The sequence below is a fragment of the Ailuropoda melanoleuca genome, chromosome 8 (assembly GCF_002007445.2).
Source record: "Ailuropoda melanoleuca isolate Jingjing chromosome 8, ASM200744v2, whole genome shotgun sequence".
Classification (NCBI taxonomy): Eukaryota; Metazoa; Chordata; class Mammalia; order Carnivora; family Ursidae; genus Ailuropoda; species Ailuropoda melanoleuca.
In genome coordinates, this window is record NC_048225.1 from 37,107,869 (window position 1) to 37,126,378 (window position 18,510).

General features: G+C 46.1%; 1 protein-coding gene across 6 annotated transcripts in view; it reads left to right on the forward strand.

Annotated features, from left to right (window-relative positions):
* SMCO4 (single-pass membrane protein with coiled-coil domains 4) overlaps nt 1-18,510 on the forward strand; it is a 57,161-nt gene that overhangs the window by 16,551 nt on the left and 22,100 nt on the right. The window contains exons 1-3 of one of the 6 annotated variants that reach the window (XR_004627110.1): nt 3,451-4,605; nt 13,523-13,709; nt 18,416-18,493. The gene's annotated coding sequence lies outside the window, so the exon portion shown is untranslated. Of the gene's footprint in view, nt 1-3,450; nt 4,606-13,522; nt 13,710-18,415; nt 18,504-18,510 lie in introns of those variants that run through there. The other 5 variants (XR_002144479.2, XR_860808.3, XR_002144478.2 and 2 more) reach the window with 5 other exon arrangements.

The window sequence follows — 18,510 nt, forward strand, 5'->3', positions numbered from 1 at the left end:
CCCTGAGAACTTATTCATCTTCTAACTTAAAGCCCGTTCTCTTTAACCACCGTCTCCCCATTCACCCCACCCCTCAGCCCCTGGCAACCGCCATTCTATCCTCCACTTTCTACGAGTTTGACTTTTTAGACCCCACGTATAAGTGAGATCAGACAGTATGTTATTTTTCTGCACCTGGCTTGTTTCACTTGGTACAATACCCTCCAGCTTCATCCGTGTTGTCACAAATCTGCCTGTGCTGTGTGACTTAGGGCAAGTAGCTTTACCTCTCTGCATCCCATCTGTGAAATGGGCTAATAATAGCATCACTACCTGCGAGTTTGTGGAATGTTTGCTGTGAACTCTTCAGCACATGGGCACTGTCGTCGTTGTCACTAACATTCTCAGCGGAAGGTCTTCCAGGAGGCCTGGCTCTGCCGGTGTTAACAGCTGGGCTTGTGTGTGTTGCCGGACCTCAGTATTATTTTCCCTAAAACAAGGGAGAGGCCCCGATGCTTCAAACTCCTTTTGGCTTGACCGCTCTGCGTTGTGTGCTGTGTGTTCTCTTTCTTCTGAGGCCTCAGGAGGTGTTGCTGGCTGCGGGGGGCATAGGGGCGAGATCCCACTTTCTGTTAAGGACCCGTAGCCCTCTGCCCGATTGGTGTTGGTCCTCATAACCTTTGTTTTTCTTGTTTTGCTTTCCTTGGTTGTATACTCTCTGTGGATCTCCCTTTCTCTAGCCTCTGCCAAACGACTGCAGGCTTTTCTGTGCTTTCTCTAGTGGAATCAGACCAGAGGTATGCCTGGTGGGCCGGAGTTAAGTCTCAGCTTGGCGGAGCCTCACACCCAGGGGAGGCTACGAAGAAGGGTGATCACTTCCCTTCACCATTGGTTTTTAAATTCTGTCTGCGTTTGTCCTTTCCACATTCCCCACCCCAAGCACTGGGGCTGCCCGCCCCTGAGGTTGCTCAGGGAAAGCCGCTTGTAACAAGGGGATGACTTTTTCGATTTGTCATAAACTACTTTCTCCCTTTGTTTCCTTTAGGCCTTCGGCTTTAGTCGGAATTTTAAAGGGCTTACCAGAGCTGATCTCAGTGTTATTTTATATTTTGCACCTGCATCTTTGCTAGCCCCCGCCCTTGCAAAAAGCGGAGCTGTGGAGTTCATCTCTGGCCTGCCACTGGTATTTGAGGTTTATCTCCTTGTTCTCTGGGACAGGCATGCACGATGAATTAATTGAGTTGTTTTCAGCCCACTTCCTGCCTAATTGAACACCTGCCCAGCAAATGCTGCCAACGCGCCTGCCCGTTACCTGATTTGCCAGCGGTCCCTGTCGTGTCGGTGTCTTGCTTGTATCAGAAGATTCGGTTTTGTCATTTGCAGTTAGCTGACTATATCCTTCAGAGAACTGCTTTCTTCTTCACTTAATTTAAAGGTGCCAATGTGTCCTCTTTTGGTACAGTCCCTCTGCATTCCCATCTTGCCACCACCCTCCCAGTTAACATCATCGCTGACTGTCAGCCTCGTGAAAGCTGCTCGAAGACCAGATGCGGAGAGAGGCTTTGTGTGCATCCTGCGTTGATTCTCATGCTCTCCTCGCTCTCCCTTGGTCCCCAGGCGAAGTTTCTAGCAAATCATTCTTAATGTAGTGCTCATGGTTTAGAGCTGATGAGAAATATTCTTTTAAGGGAAGGGACCTGGTTTCTTTTTAAATTAAGACTTTGCTTCTTTAGAGCAGTGTGAGGATCACAGCAATATTGAGCGGAGGTGCAGAGATTCCCCGCTGCCCCCCTGCCCCTCCCCCACCAGAGTGGTCCTCTTGTTACAACTGATGAACCTACACTGACACGTCATCAGGACCGTAGTTTATCCTAATATTCGCTCTTGGTGTTGTACGTTTTCAGGATTTGGACAAAACGCATAATGACATATTCAGCCAATGACCTGTATCTAGTATGTTCAGCGCCCTAAAAATCTTCTGTGCCCTGCCTGTTCATCTCCCCCCTCCCCCCACCCCCTGGCACCACTGATCTTTTTATTGTCTCTATAGTTTTGCCTTCTCCACAGTGTCACAGGGTTGTAATTACAGTACAAGGCCTTCTCAGATTGGCTTCTTTCGTGCAGTAATATGCATTTAAAGTTCCTCCATGTCTTTCCATAGCTTGCTAGACCATTTCTTTTCAGTGCTGACTAATATTCCGTGGTTCGGATATACCGCTGTTTCTTTATCCGTTTACCTGCTGAAGAGCAGCTTGGTTGCTTCCAGCTTTTGGCAGTAAAGCTGCTGTAACTATCCATGTGCAGAAAAACGCAAGTTTTCATGTCTTTTCGGTAAACACCAAAGAGTGTGACTGCTGTATCACAGGGTGAAAATATGTTTGGTTTTGTGGGAAACTGTCGAACTGTCTTCCGTCTTCCGGGGCCAGACTATTTTGCGTTCCCACCAGCAGTGACTGCCAGTTCCCGTTGCTCTACATTCTCGCTAGCATTTGGTATCGTCAGTGTTCTGGATTTTGGCAGTTTTAATGGGTGTGTAGTAATGTCTCGTCGTTTTAATTCACATTGTCCCAAAGACGTATGATGTGGCAAGACTGTTTTTTAAAGAGTGCTGCCTTTTTGTCACTAGGAACTATGTCTTTCAAGAGAGGAAGATAGTTTTGCTAAAAATGAGAGCCAGAGCAGAGAATCCAGTCTTCCCCGATAACAGAAAGCCTTCCTGGTTCATGGTCTATGTTGGGTCTTCTCAGCTGTTTTCTTTGGTCAAAAGTCTCATAGCCAGAAACATGGTTTTCCAGTGGAGCCCTTTTTTGGGTGTGCTTTTGTTATTAAAAATATTGTGGAGACACGGGAACCCTTGTTAATTACTTGGGAGAATTGTGTATCTTAATTATCTCTTCCTGGTGTTCTTGGCGTTTCAAAAGGAAATGTGCTATTGGGGTTCCTTCTGCCCAGATTTGAACTTATTAAAAAATGGGGTGAGACTAGAAAAACATTTATTTTTACAATTCTTTGATCTCCCCCATGGTTTTGCATTGCTTTCAGTCTCCTTTTGGTGTTCCTTTGTAGAATTTCATATTTTAAAAATATTTTAGAGGGTACTTCAGAAAGTTACATGTAGGATTACCGTAGGACCCAGCAATTCCACTCTAGGTAGATATGTGGAAGAATTGAAAGCCGGGACTCGAATCTTTACAGATGTTCCTAGCAGCACTGTTCATAGCACCCAAATTCAAACAGCCCAAATGTTCATCAGCAGATGAACGGATAAACAGAGTGTGATGGAACGTTATTCTGCCAAAGAAAGGAATGAATTGCAACGTGAAGACACCTCAAAAACATTACGCTATAGGTGGAAGAAGCCAGACACAAAGGGCCAAATACGGTACGATTCCATTTATGTGAAATATCCAGAGTAGGCAAATCCATAGAGATAGCACACGGGTGGTTGCCAGGGGCTGGGGGAAGGGAACATGGGGATCAACCACCTAACAGTACGAGTTTTCCTTTGGGGTGATGAAAACATTTCGGAACTAGGTAGAGGCAGTAGTTGTACGGCATTATGAATGTCCTAAATGCCTCTGAATTCAATGCTTTACCATAAGTAGTTAATTTATGTTATGTAAATTTTGCCTCAAGTAAAAAAAAAAAAAAAAAAGTGGGGCAGCCCACATGTGTTCTTGCCAAGGGTGGGTTTTCTAGTGACGCCACGCAAGAGTGGCGCTCCGGTGAGGCCTTCAGTGCCACCCGAGCAGGGAGGCGCAGTCCCAGCGTCACCGCCCCCCACCCCCCAGCTGCCAGTCCGGTGACCTGCTGGGGCAGAGGCCCGGAGGGTTGCCTCCCCTCTCTCTCAGCCTCTTCCCTTTTCTGTAAAGCGGGCTGAAAAGCAGGCCTCAGCTCACAGGATTGCTATGAGAGTAGGTAAGATAAGGGGTAGAAAGTGCTTGGCACACAGCACTTAGTAGATATTAACTCTTCATTAATTTAATTAACTTCGGACTTGGGGTCTGAAGAGTAGTTTCTGGACTGGTTTTGTTTCTGTGGAAGGAGGGAATGAAGTGGACTCAGGAAGAGACGCAAAATGCTGGAAGCAGAGAAATGAGAGTTGACTCAAGCCATCTTGTTTCGGTTTGACTTCTGAGAAAAGGAGGGGGAAAATCCCATTTCCTGGATTCCTTTTAGGAGTCCCACAACCCCTTGCAGCCGGCAAAGCTGGTGAAGGCTCACCTCCACCCGCTCAAACAAGGAACGGGAAGCACTTCGAAAAGCGTCTGGCTGTTAGGGCTACAGAAGCGTTTGATTAACTTAAAGAAGAAGAAGGAAAAGAAGAACCCTAAGTGAATCGTGGCCGTCTTAAGGAGGCAGTGCCGGGGAAGTACCCCCTGCCCACTTCCCTTCCTCGCCCCTGCTTCCTCAGATGTGAGCACTGGCTGGGCTGTGCCCGCCTCCAGTCTCTGCGGAGCCCTGGGCCGCGGGGCGCATCTCGGTAGGCCGGGGTTTGTGTTTCTGAGTCCTGCTCTCTTCCTCAGAAGAAGGGACTTGAGTCATCACCTGGGCCCAGATGAACCTTCCAGCAGCACAGAGGAGCAAGAATACCCAGACCTGAGGAGAGGCTCTCATCACTCAGCTGTAAGGGGCGGAGGGGAGTTGGTGGTGGGAGGGGGGGCTAGTCTGACTTTCACCAATGAAGAAATACAGTTTTCAGCTCTCCTGGCATGAAACTGTGGCATGGAGGTCTCTAATTTTAGGATATTACTCGATGGAAATGGATACATTGATCTCTTTCTGATTCTGTTTGCAGTAAACATCTTTAACTCCACAATTAGCACCTTGTAATGTAGTGTTCTTTTCTGTTGTCACTTCACAATTTAGTGGCCAAATACTGTCAGCCCTGGTGTAAAAAAAGAAAGATCCTTGGACTTGGGGTCTGAAGAGCAGTGGCTTAGCAGTGTGTGTATAGGATTTCTACTTAGTTTTGATATTTAACCTGTTTAACTCTCTTCTTTTGGAAGTGGCACCCCCCCCGCCCCGCACCACTCCTGGAGAGCTGCTTCTCCCCTCTCCACTCTTGGGGCCTGCTGAGTGTCCTTCCTGATTGGTCCCCTGTGCCGTTGGTGGACCGTTGATTGACTTGACTAGGCCAGTCAGGCTCTCTCTGAATTTTATTTTATTTTTTTGGTAAAAGGGCAGAATATATTGTGATGCCCGGGGGTCTCAGAGACTTCCAAGACAGTAATTGCAGCCGTGTAATAGGATGTTAAAATGGGGCTTTTCCACAGAGCCCCCAGTACAGGGATATCCTATACCAAAGTGAATGCTAGGCAGCCTTCTCTGTGGAAAATACAAAGGGAAAGCATAAAACTGGGTTTACTACTTTTGGACCCCTCAGCCAGATCAAAGATATTGGGGGGTGGGGGTCAGACTGTGGAGAATGGAGAGGATTTAACGGAGAGATGTCTTTGAAGAAGCTGCCATCTGTCCCCTTTGTACCCAGCACCCGGCATAGGGCTAAGGACGGCGGAGAGGCCTAGTGGACGTCATGTCAAGCCCATCTCTCAGAAGTTTTGAATGGAGGCCCAAGAGCCTTTCTCTGTGAGGTGGTGAGGCTGGAACGGGGGTCTGGAACCCTGGTCGCTCTGGTTTCCTGTCCGGAGGAGAAAGCTGGCTGGCCAGGGGGCAGGAGGAAGCCACAGGCAGAGAGAAGCAGAGAGAGGGACTATTCATCTGGGAGCCCACAGATGCCCAGCCGCCCTTCCTGTGGTAGTTTCTTTTTTGCCTCAGCTCGTTGGAGATGCTTTGTTTAGTTGCTTATAACCAAGAGTCCCAAATAGTAGAACTACGGTCTTCAGCCACCACTGAGCTGCTCTCAGCTCATCCTTTTTCTCATGTGTAAAGTGGTAGCAATAATCAGCTCACACTTACTGGAATGTTCAGATGAAATAACACATCTGTGAAAACTTTGGGGGAATTGTAACATAGGAGGCAGGGAGGCCGTGAAAAGCTTTGTGATTATTTTATTAACTACTTGACACTAACGAATTGATTAATCTCAATGCTGTTTGTTTCTTCGTTTAACTTAAACATTCTTTTAGAAACAAATGATGCCATTAGCCTGTTCCTTTTTTTTTTTTTTAAGATTTATTTATTTATTTGAGAGAGTGCAAGCATGAGCAGGAGGGGCAGAGGGAGAAGGAAAGAGAATCTCAAGCTGACTCCACGCCCAGCACGGGGCTCGACCTCACGATCCTAAGATCATGACCCGACCTGAAACCAAGAGTCAGAGGCTTAACTGACTGAGCCACCCAGGTGTCCACATGTTCCTTTTTTTTAATCACAGAATTAAAACAACCTTGACCTGACTTAGCTATTCGTAGGCAGGAAGCGAGTGGGTCTTGATAAGTTAGGGCCTTTTCAAGCCTAAAAAAAAGCTTTCTCGGAGGTGAGCTCTAATTATGTCTTGGTGAGCACCGAGTATGGACTCCTTATCAGATGGGTTGTTCCCCACACTTCCGTGCTAGAGAAACTCGTGCTGAAATTCTAGAGTGATTGCACATTTATTTGACTTTGAAGTTAAGTAGCCTTGGGTTTGAATCCTCATGTTGGCACTTACTAGCCTGTCTTTGAGGCTCAATCTTGTCATCTGTAAAAGGGGAATAATAATCCCAACCCCGCAGATTGAGAATTTTAGGAGATGATGTATTTAAAGTCCTTAACTGTGCCTTGTATGTGGTAGGTGCTGAATAAATGCAGCTGTTACTATTAAAAATGGTAGTTTAGTAACAGTTGCAACCAAAGAGGGTGGGACTAGAAAATATGAATCTGAATTTGGCATTTAATGACAAAATCAAATAATCAATATAAAAATCAGTTTATCAGCCACTCTTGGGTGCCTCCTCTGTGCCAGGGGTGGGGGTGTGGTGGATCAGAACGTGTGTCACAGTGTTCCTGTCTCCTGGGAAAACAAGTCATGAACATATAGAAAAAAACAGGTAACATGCAAGGCATTGGGCTGTGGAGGATGGCAGAGGCTTGGAAGCAGGGAGGCATCACCAGAAGGCCTAGAGTTGATGGAAAGAAGAGGCAAGAGGAGTGGTGTAAAGAACTGAACATTGAGGGTGATCTTTGGAAGAGGCCAGATGATACATACACATTATGCCTCCTTTGCCCTGTTTTATTTTTCCTTTGTCTTCCTGATTCCATCCCAGACCTACTTCATGTTTCTGGTCATGATGGTGAAGATCCACACCCATGGCACGTTCTAGTTTAACATTTTCTTGAAGAGTCATTTTCTCCGTGAACAGTTGGCTGTCAGTGATCAGAATTCTCCTAGCAGAGTCTGCCTCCCCCACCTCCCGCTTGCTCTGCCTTATCTTAGTTTCTTGCAACATAGGTGGCCTTTTTGGGAGTTTTATCATGTAGAATCATGGGCGTTCATTCAGCAGATGTTTGTTGAGCACCTACTATAAGCAGCAGGCAGGGCAGTGTGCTAGGAAGGCCTGGGGAGTAGAAAGATGGATGAGACCGGGTGGTCCCTGCTGCGGGGTGGCTCACTTAGTAGAGAAAACAGATGGGCAGATGGACTTTAATTAAATGTGATTAGTGCTTTATGTTGGTCAGATAAGGAAAGACATTTGGCAGGAGCCCCAAGTCCCCAAGTCCTCAGTCAACCGCTGGCTGCTGTGCTTGGCTCACGAAGCCTGTCCACCTCCCTGAGTGCAGTCTGCAGAAATGCCTTCTTTATTAGGATCTGCAGTCCTGATGCGAAATTTCTCTGCATGGTTCCCTGCTCGGCGAAGTGTTTCGGTGACGGTTCCTTTGGTCACACACTCAAATCCTCCTCCAGGCACAGAAAGTCTAGATGGAAAGAGAACGTCTAGACCTACGAGTCTGATCTCTTCCTGTCCTCCCACAGTCTTACACCCACACCCCCCCCAAGGCTTCCCTGCCTCAGAAATGGCACCATCATCAAGCCCGAGGCCTGAGAGCCCGTGCCACCTCCCTCCCCCCCACCCCTCTATCTGTTTAGTCACCAAGTCCCCTCAGTTCTGTCTCCTCCTCCTTCTCCACTGCCATCACCCCAGCCTGAGCCACCAGCTCCACCTGTGGCTCCTGACTCCAGTTACTGGTTACTGGGTTCTGAAAGTGATTTAGAGGTCTTTACCAGCCCAGGAAGGGAGGGAGGAAGGAGGGAGAATGGAAGCCGTTAGAGTGGAGTGCATGTAATAAGGCTGAGTTTTACTTTGTGAAATACTATAATAATAGGTGTACAGAAAAGGAGGACTAAAGTTGCTAAGGGTTTTACATATATTGACTAATTTATCCCCCACAACAACCTGTGCAGGAAGCATCATTATTATTATTCCTGTTTTTCAGGTGAGGAAACAGGCTCAGAGAAGTTGAGAAACTGGCTGAGGGTCACAGAGAATGTTAGGGTACCAGCCCAGGCTGACCTGCCATGCATAGCCTTTGTGTGCACGTGCACTTGTGTGTATGTGTGTGTGTGTGTGTGTATGTATGTGTACGTACGTATGTACTGGGTTGCAGAATAAAGTGTCTTATTCTGTAAGTTACGATAAAAAGAAGTTGGACAGTTTCTGTTCGACAGACATCTGTACTTTCACTCTGAGCTGTGGTCACAATAAATAACTTTTTATGGTGAAGATTGAATGATGCTTCTCTCTAGGAGGGTCACATGCTCTCGGGAGAGATACGGTCTGTGTACTCACAAGGCCTGTGCAGCCTGGTCCCTGCTGGCCTCCTGAGCCTTATAGCTCTTTCTGTCTCATGGGATTTGAGACCCCTTGGGGCCTCAGCATGTGCTCCCCTGACCTCTCGGATTCAGTCAGGCCCTTTATGACCTGCCCCCTGGCACCCTAGACTGCAAGTTCACAGCACTTACTACGTCTATAAAGAAACAGTTCCTTGTTCGCTAGGTGTCTCTCTGGCACAGGGTCACATAGGACCAGCTCATCCCTAGTCCGGAGGGCAGGGTCTGGCTTGTCAGCCGGTGGATGCTTACTGGGTAGTCTATTAGCTATGGATGGTAAAGAAAGACAGGGCTCTCATTTTTGGCCTCATTGACTACATCTATCAAAATATTCCTTCCTCTTTTTCCTAGCTAAGCTTTGTAGAAAGCATTTCTTTAATTGGCCATGTTTATTTCTGTAGATGGTTCAGAATCTTTTGAGTGGGTTTTTTATTTGTTTGTTTGTTTGAGATTGTGTTTTAATCCGGCGGATTCCCAATGTTCTGTTCTAACTGGATGAAGAGCTGCTGGCCCCTGTCCGTGGGGCGGGCCCTCCAGTCCCTGTGGGGATGGGCAGTGTGATCTTGTGAAAGAGTTCTAGACCCCCAGGTCAATAGATAGAGGCCTTGGCTACACCATTTCTCTGCAATTCAGCCATAGGACTGCTTCCTGGTTCATAAAATGGGGGTGATGACAGCATACCCACCTCCAACCGGGCTGATCGTGGCGGTCAGGGGAGAGAAATTGCGTGAAAGGTACATGACATAGCAGTGTTGGCTGTTGGTTTTTCCTCTTCCTTCTTACTTGGATCTCCCTGTGCTTGACAATGTTATTGGAGAGACCCTGCAGGCCCTGTGGTATCAGGCCCAACCAAGGTCAAAGGCAGTTCTCTCATCTGTTGAGTGAGTGTTGCCTGGGCCAAAGCCATTCAAATTCTTTCTCCGTGTTTGTGTACTGGTGATTTTTTAAACCTTGGTGTTTGACCTTGGGGACTCTGTGGCCAAGATGAGTGCAATGGCAACCCTGCCTTCCGCTTTGGCCCTGATATCATAACTACAGTGATAATAATTACAGCTTTTGTTGAGTGAGTGTCTGCCGTACATCAGATGTGTGCTCAGAACATCTGTGATGCATTATTTCTCCTCTTACCCACTTTGGGAAGTAGGTGGTAGGCTCCTCATTTTGCAGAAGAGGAAACTGAGCTCCACTGAGTTCAAGAAACTGGCCAAGATCTTCTAATTGGAGTTCTGTATAGGACACCATTCTCATTTTTGTTACAACTACCCTATTATTTCTTCTTCTTCTTTTTTTTTTTTAAACTTAGTAATGACTATGAGCTCCTTGAGATCAACTTTGACTAGCTGTGTTTTGTCTGTTTTCTATGTTCTGTGTTGTGGATTGCTGTAGCCCAGGTTTTCCTGGGGGAGCCACTTGCTCAAGAGGCCTGGTTCTCGGCCAGCCTCCCCATCCCTGTGGTGGGCGCTGCAGGGCTCTGCTTGGCTCTGGAGGTACTTCCTGCCCCCCCCCAGCCCGCGGTGGAGTGCACGCTCCGGAAATAGGAGCTGGTTTCCCCTCTCCCCTCCTTCTTTTTATGTCTGAATGCTTCTGTTTGACTTCTCTGGGCTGCATTCATTTCCCTCTCTTTACTGCTGCAGTTTATTGCTCTTCACTGGCTCCTTTATTTTTATTTTCTAAACTTGCCTGAAATGCATCTTGATTTTGGCATCTTCAGATGTTTAGAGCCTTGCACTTTGTTATCGGTGATTTCCCTCATTTTGCAGAGTTCCATTTGGTTGCAAGTCTGTTTTGCAAGACTCTGCTTCTTTCTGTTCCATCATTAAATTTTGATATTTTTCTGTTCCTGCTCACTTACAGAAACTTGTCTTTCGTTTTTTAGATTGTCATCATGGACCTTCAGTGTGCTACAGTTTGACTTCCCATCAGACTGACTTGTTTTTGGAATTCTGTGTTCCTGGAATAGAGAGGGCCCCTTTACTGTGTCCCTGCTCTTTCTAGAAGGCAAATCTGTCCATCATGTTGGTGTTCTGCCTTGTTCACTGGCTCTTGTAAGATGAGTTTGGAACACCTCATCCCTGTGTGGGACACCCTACGTGTCCTTCCCTGCTATCTTTTCACCCTCACCCCACCTGCCTCGCCTCCCTGCTCCCCTTACATGAGAGCAGCAGTTCTCAAACTTTTTGTTTCAGAATGCTTTTATAAAGTCTTTTTTAAAAATATTTTATTTATTTACTTGAGAGAGAGGGCAAGAGAGAGCACAGAAGGAGAGGGAGAAGCACTCTCCACTGAGCAGACAGCCTGATGCTGGGCTCGATCCCAGGACTCTGAGATCATGACCGGATCCGAAGGCAGATGCTTAACCAACAGAGCCACCCAGGTGCCCTGCATTTAAAAACTTAAAAATTAATGAGTTCCCCAAAGAACTTTCAATTATGTGGATCATATCTAACAATCTTTACTATATTCAAAATTGAAATGGAAAAGATTTAAAAATACTTATTAAATTAGTTTACATATAGCAGTAATAAACCCATTACATGATAACATAAATAATATTTTTAATGAAAAATAAGTTTCTAAGATAAAAACATTTAATGGGAAGAGTGACATTGTTTCTATTTGTCCAGATCTCTTTGATGTCTGCTTTCATGGAAGACAGATGGATTCTCATAAATGCTTCTGCATTCATTCTGTTGCAATATGTTGCGTTGGTTGAACTGTATGAAGACAATACAGCCTTACACAGATATGTAGTTGGAGAAGGGAGGAGTATTTTAATAACCTTTTCAGTTAATTGTGGGTAGTCTTTGAAACTGCAACAGAGCTTGACAAGTGGTAGGTTTTTTTTTTTTTAAGATTATTTATTTATTTATTTATTTGACACAGAGAGCGCGCGCATAAGCAGGGGGTGCAGCAGAGGGAGAGGGAGAGGCAGGCTCCCCGTTCAGCAGTGGGGTGGAGGGGGTGGAGGGGCTGAGATCACGACCTGAGCTGAAGGCAGACGCTTAACCTACTGAGCCACCCAGGCGCCCCCAAGTGGTAGTTTTCTAAAGGTTTTTTGTAGCCAAAAATCTGAAACCCCATCAATGGACTTTTCATACTTTGTTCCATTAAAATCATCTTGCACTTTGGAAGGATCTTTTATGCATTTTGAAACATCATATGTGAGCCATTTGGAAAATAGCACTTTTGCTACTGTAACCACCACTCTCGTCTGAAAAGTCCAAATATTGGGATGCTCCCCAGCTCACAGTGGCTGATGCAAGTTTTTCAAAATTTTAGTTTTTGCTTAAAAGCTCAAATTTTTTTTAGCAACAAATATCATCAGTTTTTCTTGACATCACCAGCTTACTTTATTCATTTTTGAGAAAATTTCCACAAATACCCGAGTCTGAATAAACACAGTTTTTCCTGTTGTTCCCTCAAGTGGAAGTGGTGTTGCATGAGGAAGAGCGGCTCACCCCTCGCAGCTGCGTCACACAAGTGCTGTCTCTTCCCGACAACCATCACACTTTGGCGGCGGAAGTGCTTTAGGAGAGCTTCCCGTTTTGTCAGATGGGATATTAAAAAGATGTGCACTTAAGGGTCGATGTAATACAATTAATACTTTTTTACTGCTTCATCAAGGACGTTCCTAGGTGAAATTGACTTCCTTTTTTTTTTTAAATGGTGAGTGTGTGGCCGCCGGGAATACAGTGACGACTAATATAGTCAGATGTCACTGCTCGATTCTCGCTAAGGCGCCAGCGATATTACCCAGCATTACTTCTGCACCGTCAGTGCAAATATCAGCACGAGTGAAGATGGTTTTGCCCCTGCAGCAGCCACGGAAAGGGTCTGGGACCACACTTTGAAAACCACATTGTCTTCATGCAGCTTCACACACCGGACTCTCGTGCTTCGCATCTGCCGGGAACACTTGTCCTCACCAGCTCTCCATCCCTCAGTGCAAGTGCAGACACACACACACACACACACACACACACACACACACGGGTTTTTATACATACTGGTTTTACTGATCATGTGTTCTCAGGTCTCTTCCAGTGGCCTGTGAGCCAGGTTTCATATTGATCTTGGTGGCGCATAGTGCTGAAGTACTGTACCTATTAAATGCTAACTCGTTCAGCATTGGCTCTTTTCATTGTCATCATCTCATTGTTGCAAGGGCTTAATAAATGTTTTTTGAACCAATGAGGAGTTTGGGTTAGCATTTTTCCAGAATTGCCTTAGAACATTGATTCTCCGTGATGCCAGTAAGTGGGAAGCAGGAGGGGCATCGGGGCTTAACTGGATTTGAGGACGGTCAGCAGGTTTCGAATGGAAGGATTTCTCAGATCCTTCGCTGTATAATGTGCATTGTGAATCTTGAAGGGGGATGGGAGGCTATAGAATGTGGTATTTCCCAAGTCGAATGGCATGGGAACCTCCTTTTCTTGGCATACCTCATAGAATTAGGTTTCTTGGGATTTCCATTGGGAAATAATTGTGTAGCCTGGCTTTTCCACTTTTTACAGATATGGAAACATTACCTGTGTTCATTCTTGCATGGATTTATAGCTCAGATATTTTATGTGTCCCTCCTAAGCTTGGACGCTAGTAGATTTAGGGATATAATGCAAGCAAAAAAAAAAAAAGATTTGGAGAAAATGCTAATAAACCATTTGTATAGAGTAGATGGTCAGGTGGGAGATTCAAGTATGCTTACAAGTATTATGACAGTGGTATGTAGGAAGGTACACAGTGCTAAATCATTCGCTTTCTGTTTTTCCCATTTTCAAGGCTCTGCCCGTCTGTTTAGGTATTCCTCGAAACACTGCCACTGCCTGTACCCCTGTGACCCAAACACCCGATGAAGATCATTAAGAGGTGGGCTCTTTGCCCAGTCGTTCCGTCTGAGAGGGTCATGTGCAGAGATGAGATCTTTCAAATGTGAGCCAGCCCCCACTCAGTGCCTCACACGTAGTAGGTGTGTGTCTATATTGATTGAGCAAAGAATGAATAAAAGTGTGCTCTCAACAATCTGAGGCTGAAGGACTAACTCCACACTGTGGTTTCATCAGCCCAGTACCTGAACTCGCTGCACTGTCCAGGGTCAGCTGAATAAAACCTAATGACGTGCTTTTCATACCGCACTGCTCTGACCTGGAGCATTCTGGAGGGCACCGGTGATCTTCCCTTCTGTTCCACTCGAAACAACACGCACAACACACCCTGCCTTCTATTTTGATCCGGTAGCGCTAATAATTGGGGGGGGGGAAATGTTAATACACTCTTTTCATTAGTATATTTCATCAAAGGACGTGCTGTCGATATGGTAAAGTTGGCCTTTGGGCTTCTGGCTGCCTGCACAGATGACAGTGGGAGGGTTTTGTATTAGAATAGCCTTGGAGTTAGGACTTGGGTAAGAAGATTAACCTAGTGTTTAATTTGATGTTTAATTCTCTGAAGTCACCTACAGAGAAATCAAACATTTACATGTTTATTAACCAGTGCTTTTGGTTCTTGGCATGTGGCCCACACCACTTCGGGCTGGATGAGCTCTGGGAATGTGCAGAAATCTCCCTTTGCCTCTCTCCCCGCACCCCCTCATAAGGAGAGACAGACAGGAAAACATTTACCAGCTCCAATTATCCTTTTGTTTCAAAGCCTGAAACTTTTTCAGCCACATCATGTTCCTGCCAGAGTCTGGAAATTAATAGGCTTTAGAGAGGCCGAGGGTTGAGTGGAGTCACTTTGAGAACAGCATGCATCTGGAGTCCTGATTTTTCAGGCGTTGCTCTGAGACTGAATTAAGAAATCTTATTCTCAGGGAGTTTGGGCCCTCTTGATTTCTAATTTTTGTGATTGAGTTAGAGTTGTGGGAATATCATGAGTTGCTAATTTTTTAAAAAATAATTTTCTTCCCTTTGTAAAAGTAATTCACACAAATTGTAGAAAACTTGGAAAAATATCAAAAGGCATAATGCTGAAAATTACCCATAATTCTAGTACTCAGAGATAATCACTACAAACCATTTTGTTGTATTTGCATGCATTTTTGTACGCATAATTAAGATCATTGTGTATAAATTTCAATTTCTATGTTTCCTATTTCATATAAGAGTATTCTCTCTTGCACGGAGAGCAGTGCAGCATAGGAGCTTATGTTAGTTTCCGTGGACACTGTAACAAATTTCCACACATGGGAGTCTTCCAACAACAGAAACTGATTCTCTCACGTTCTGGAGCCGGAAGTTCCAACCAAGGTATAGGCAGGGCTGTGCTTCCCTGGAGGCTCTGGGGAGAAGCCGTTCCTTGTCCCACCCAGTTTCCGGTGGCTGCTGGCATTCCTTGGCCTATGGCCTCATCTCTCCCGTATCTGCCTCTGTTTTTACTAGCGCGTGCACACGTGTGTGTGTGTGTGTGTGTGTGTGTAATCTCTGCTTCTGTTATGAGGACACAGGTGAGGCCTCTAGGGCCCACCCAGATAATCAAGGATATCTCTTCATCTTAAGGTTCTTACCTTTTTTTTTTTTTTTAAGTTTTGTTTTCTTTAAGATTTATTTATTTATTTGAGAGAGGATGCGCACGTGCAGGGGGAAGAGCAGAGGGTCTTAAGCAGACTCCGCACTGAGCACAGAGCCCCATGCGGGGCTCAGTCTTACCCCCCTACCACCTGTTACCTTTCCTTTCCTGGGGGGTGCCCATTGCAATATGATCTCGTCCAACCCAGGCTCCAGGGCTGCAGAGGAAGANTACTAGCGCGTGCACACGTGTGTGTGTGTGTGTGTGTGTGTGTGTGTGTGTGTGTCTGTGTGTGTGTGTAATCTCTGCTTCTCTTATGAGGACACAGGTGAGGCCTCTAGGGCCCACCCAGATAATCAAGGATATCTCTTCATCTTAAGATTCTTATCTTTTTTTTTTTTTTTAAGTTTTGTTTTCTTTAAGATTTATTTATTTATTTGAGAGAGGATGCGCACGTGCGGGGGGAAGAGCAGAGGGTCTTAAGCAGACTCCGCACTGAGCACAGAGCCCCATGCGGGGCTCAGTCTTACCCCCCTACCACCTGTTACCTTTCCTTTCCTGGGGGGTGCCCATTGCAATATGATCTCGTCCAACCCAGGCTCCAGGGCTGCAGAGGAAGAGCAGGGGTCCTAGCTGAGCGAAAGACAGGGTGGTGGTCCTTTCTCCCCCAGTGGTGCTGTGACATGGATGTACAGTACAGGTAGAACTGGTCACACACAAATTGGGCAATATCCATATTAGTTATCGTGGGCTAAGTGGTCGCCCCAAAGATGTGTCCCAATAATGTTACCTTATTTAGAGAAAGGGTCTTTTAGATGTGATTAAGGATTTTGAGATGAGATCATCTTGGATTATCCAGGTGGGCCTTCAGTGCCATCACAAGTGTCCTTGTAAGAGAGAGGAAGAGGGAGATGTCACACACACAGAGAAGGCAGTGAAGTGGAGGAGAGATGTGGCCACAAGCCAGGGAGTGCCGTTAGCCGGAGAAGGCAGGGCTCACGTTCTCCAGAGCCTCTGCAGGGATCGTGGCCCTTGCCTATACTTTGATTTCAGGCTTCTGGACCCAAGAACTGGGAGAGAATAGATTTGTATTGTTTTGTGCCACCTAGCTTGTGATAATTTGTTATGGCAGCTACAAGAAACTCACATATGCTCCATTCAACAAGACAGTCCCGCCGATCACATGCTGGGCTATGTGGCAGTGTCATATGCTATAACAGCTTCTCAGCTTCTCTTAATTTCTGCGCTTATCTTGTCGTGAACCAGCAGCGAAGAGTTGGATGGATGACCACCTTTGAGTACCATGGTCTAGTCTCCCTCCATTGTTTAATGGATGAGGGGACTGAGGCCCAGGGAGGAAGTGGAGGACTGAGATGAGAACACAGGTGCCTCTGCTGCTCAGAGTAGAGAGATGGGAGGTACCAGCCTCCTGGGGGCCAGGCCCGGGGTGAGCAGACTGGAGCACTGCCCTTCAGCCTGTCCTGCAGGTCAGCTGGTGTCCCTGGGGCTATTCCATGACCTGCTGAGTGAAAACCCCTGGAACACCAGGCTGCTTAGAAGACCCAGAAGCCAGGGGAATCTTGGAAAGCCTTTGGTGCTGATAGCCAACAGCAGCAGCAAGGAATCCTGTCAGGGGTGAAGGTCCTGGCTTGCTCTTGACTTCATCTCTAGCTGACTGCTTCAGTCTCTGTGTTTGGGTCATATTTTCCCTCTGCAGCCCAATTTTAACTTTCTACATTTTCTGAGTGGTAATTATCTCTCAGAGAATATGGGATTAGATGACAATCATCTTGACTCTTACGCTGCTGGAATAAAGTCCATCCAACTTAACTCGGCATTCGGGGCCCCAGAAGAACCTTACCCTTTCCATCCCTGCCTCTCACTCCTCCCTTTTACACACCTTTATCTCTGAACTTCACCAAGATCGTCACTTCCTGGTAGGGGGGCTAGAAGAGGTTAGTTTTGTGAACCCCAATAGTGGGTGAGTTCATGGTTGACCAACTCAAGAAGCAATGGAAAAATATGGCAAGAGGATGGTAGGCATATATCTTTGAAGCTCTCAGGGGGGAAAAAAGCATACATTTACTAAAATAGACCATAAAAGCAGCACAAACAGCCTGTACCAGTCACTAGTATGTGAGCTAGGTCATCTGGTCTACCACCCAGCCCAGTTGAGCTACCAGATGACTGTAGCTACATATGTCAACCAGGCAAGATGAGAGAAAAACAACCTGGCTGAGCCCAGCACTAATTGTTGACACACCAAACCATGAATGAATGAAATGTTTATTGTTTTAGACAAAAAAAAAAAAACCCACAGTAAATCAGTCTTCAAATTATTATACTTCTTATTTTACTAGAGATGGGCATTATATAGTTAATTACTCTTTGTTTCCTATAGCTTTTCAGAGTCTCCTATCTTTGTATTTTCATGAAATTCTTACTTGCTTCATTTTGTTATGGATAATGCCCATATGAAGAGCCCCTTTTCCCAATATCTGGGCCTCCATCTTAATGTTTCATATTGCTGGGATTTTAGGAATTACCTGTTGGGTCTACTCTCTGGGTCTCATACATGCCTCCCATCCTTCCCTCTCAGCTATCGTGCGATAGTCGTTAAGAGGCCCCAGGTCACCTTCTCCCATCTTCTTTTATTTTTCCCAAAGCTTTGGTCCAGAAGCCTCTCTTTCTTCACTCTCTACTTCGGCTCATTTTCTAGTCCCAGCCCTGGATCTCGTATTCTTAAGTCAGTGATTCTTGGTTACAAGAAACTGCAATGCTCTCGGGCCAGCTTACTTAGCAGACGGTTTGTTGTAGGAATCTCAGGAACGCAGGGAGCAAAGCTTGACCAGCCTACTGAGAACTGGAGCGGGAAGGCCCCTCAATTCAGGGGCTGCATGCACAGTGCATGGTCCTGCTCACCTCCTGGGTGTGTGTGTCTTTCTCTGAATAAGGGCCCACCACTGCTTGCCTACGTTTGCACGTCTTCATCCTCAAATGAGGGAGGTTGGGAGGGAGGCATTGTCCATCTCCAAGCCTGTCAGTTTGGGGAGGGAAGCCATGGAACTGCCCTCTCAGCATGGACTGGGGGAGTGTCCCCCAAAACGGGGTCTGTGGAGGGGTGGTTCCCCAAAACCTATTACACCTCTTTTTCTGATTTCTCAACAGGAATAACTCAAGTCTCCTTTACTGGAAATCAGTTTGCTGGAAGTACTCAAACCGCAGGTTCTTGAAGTTGAGGAAGAGGTAAACGGAAGTACGTT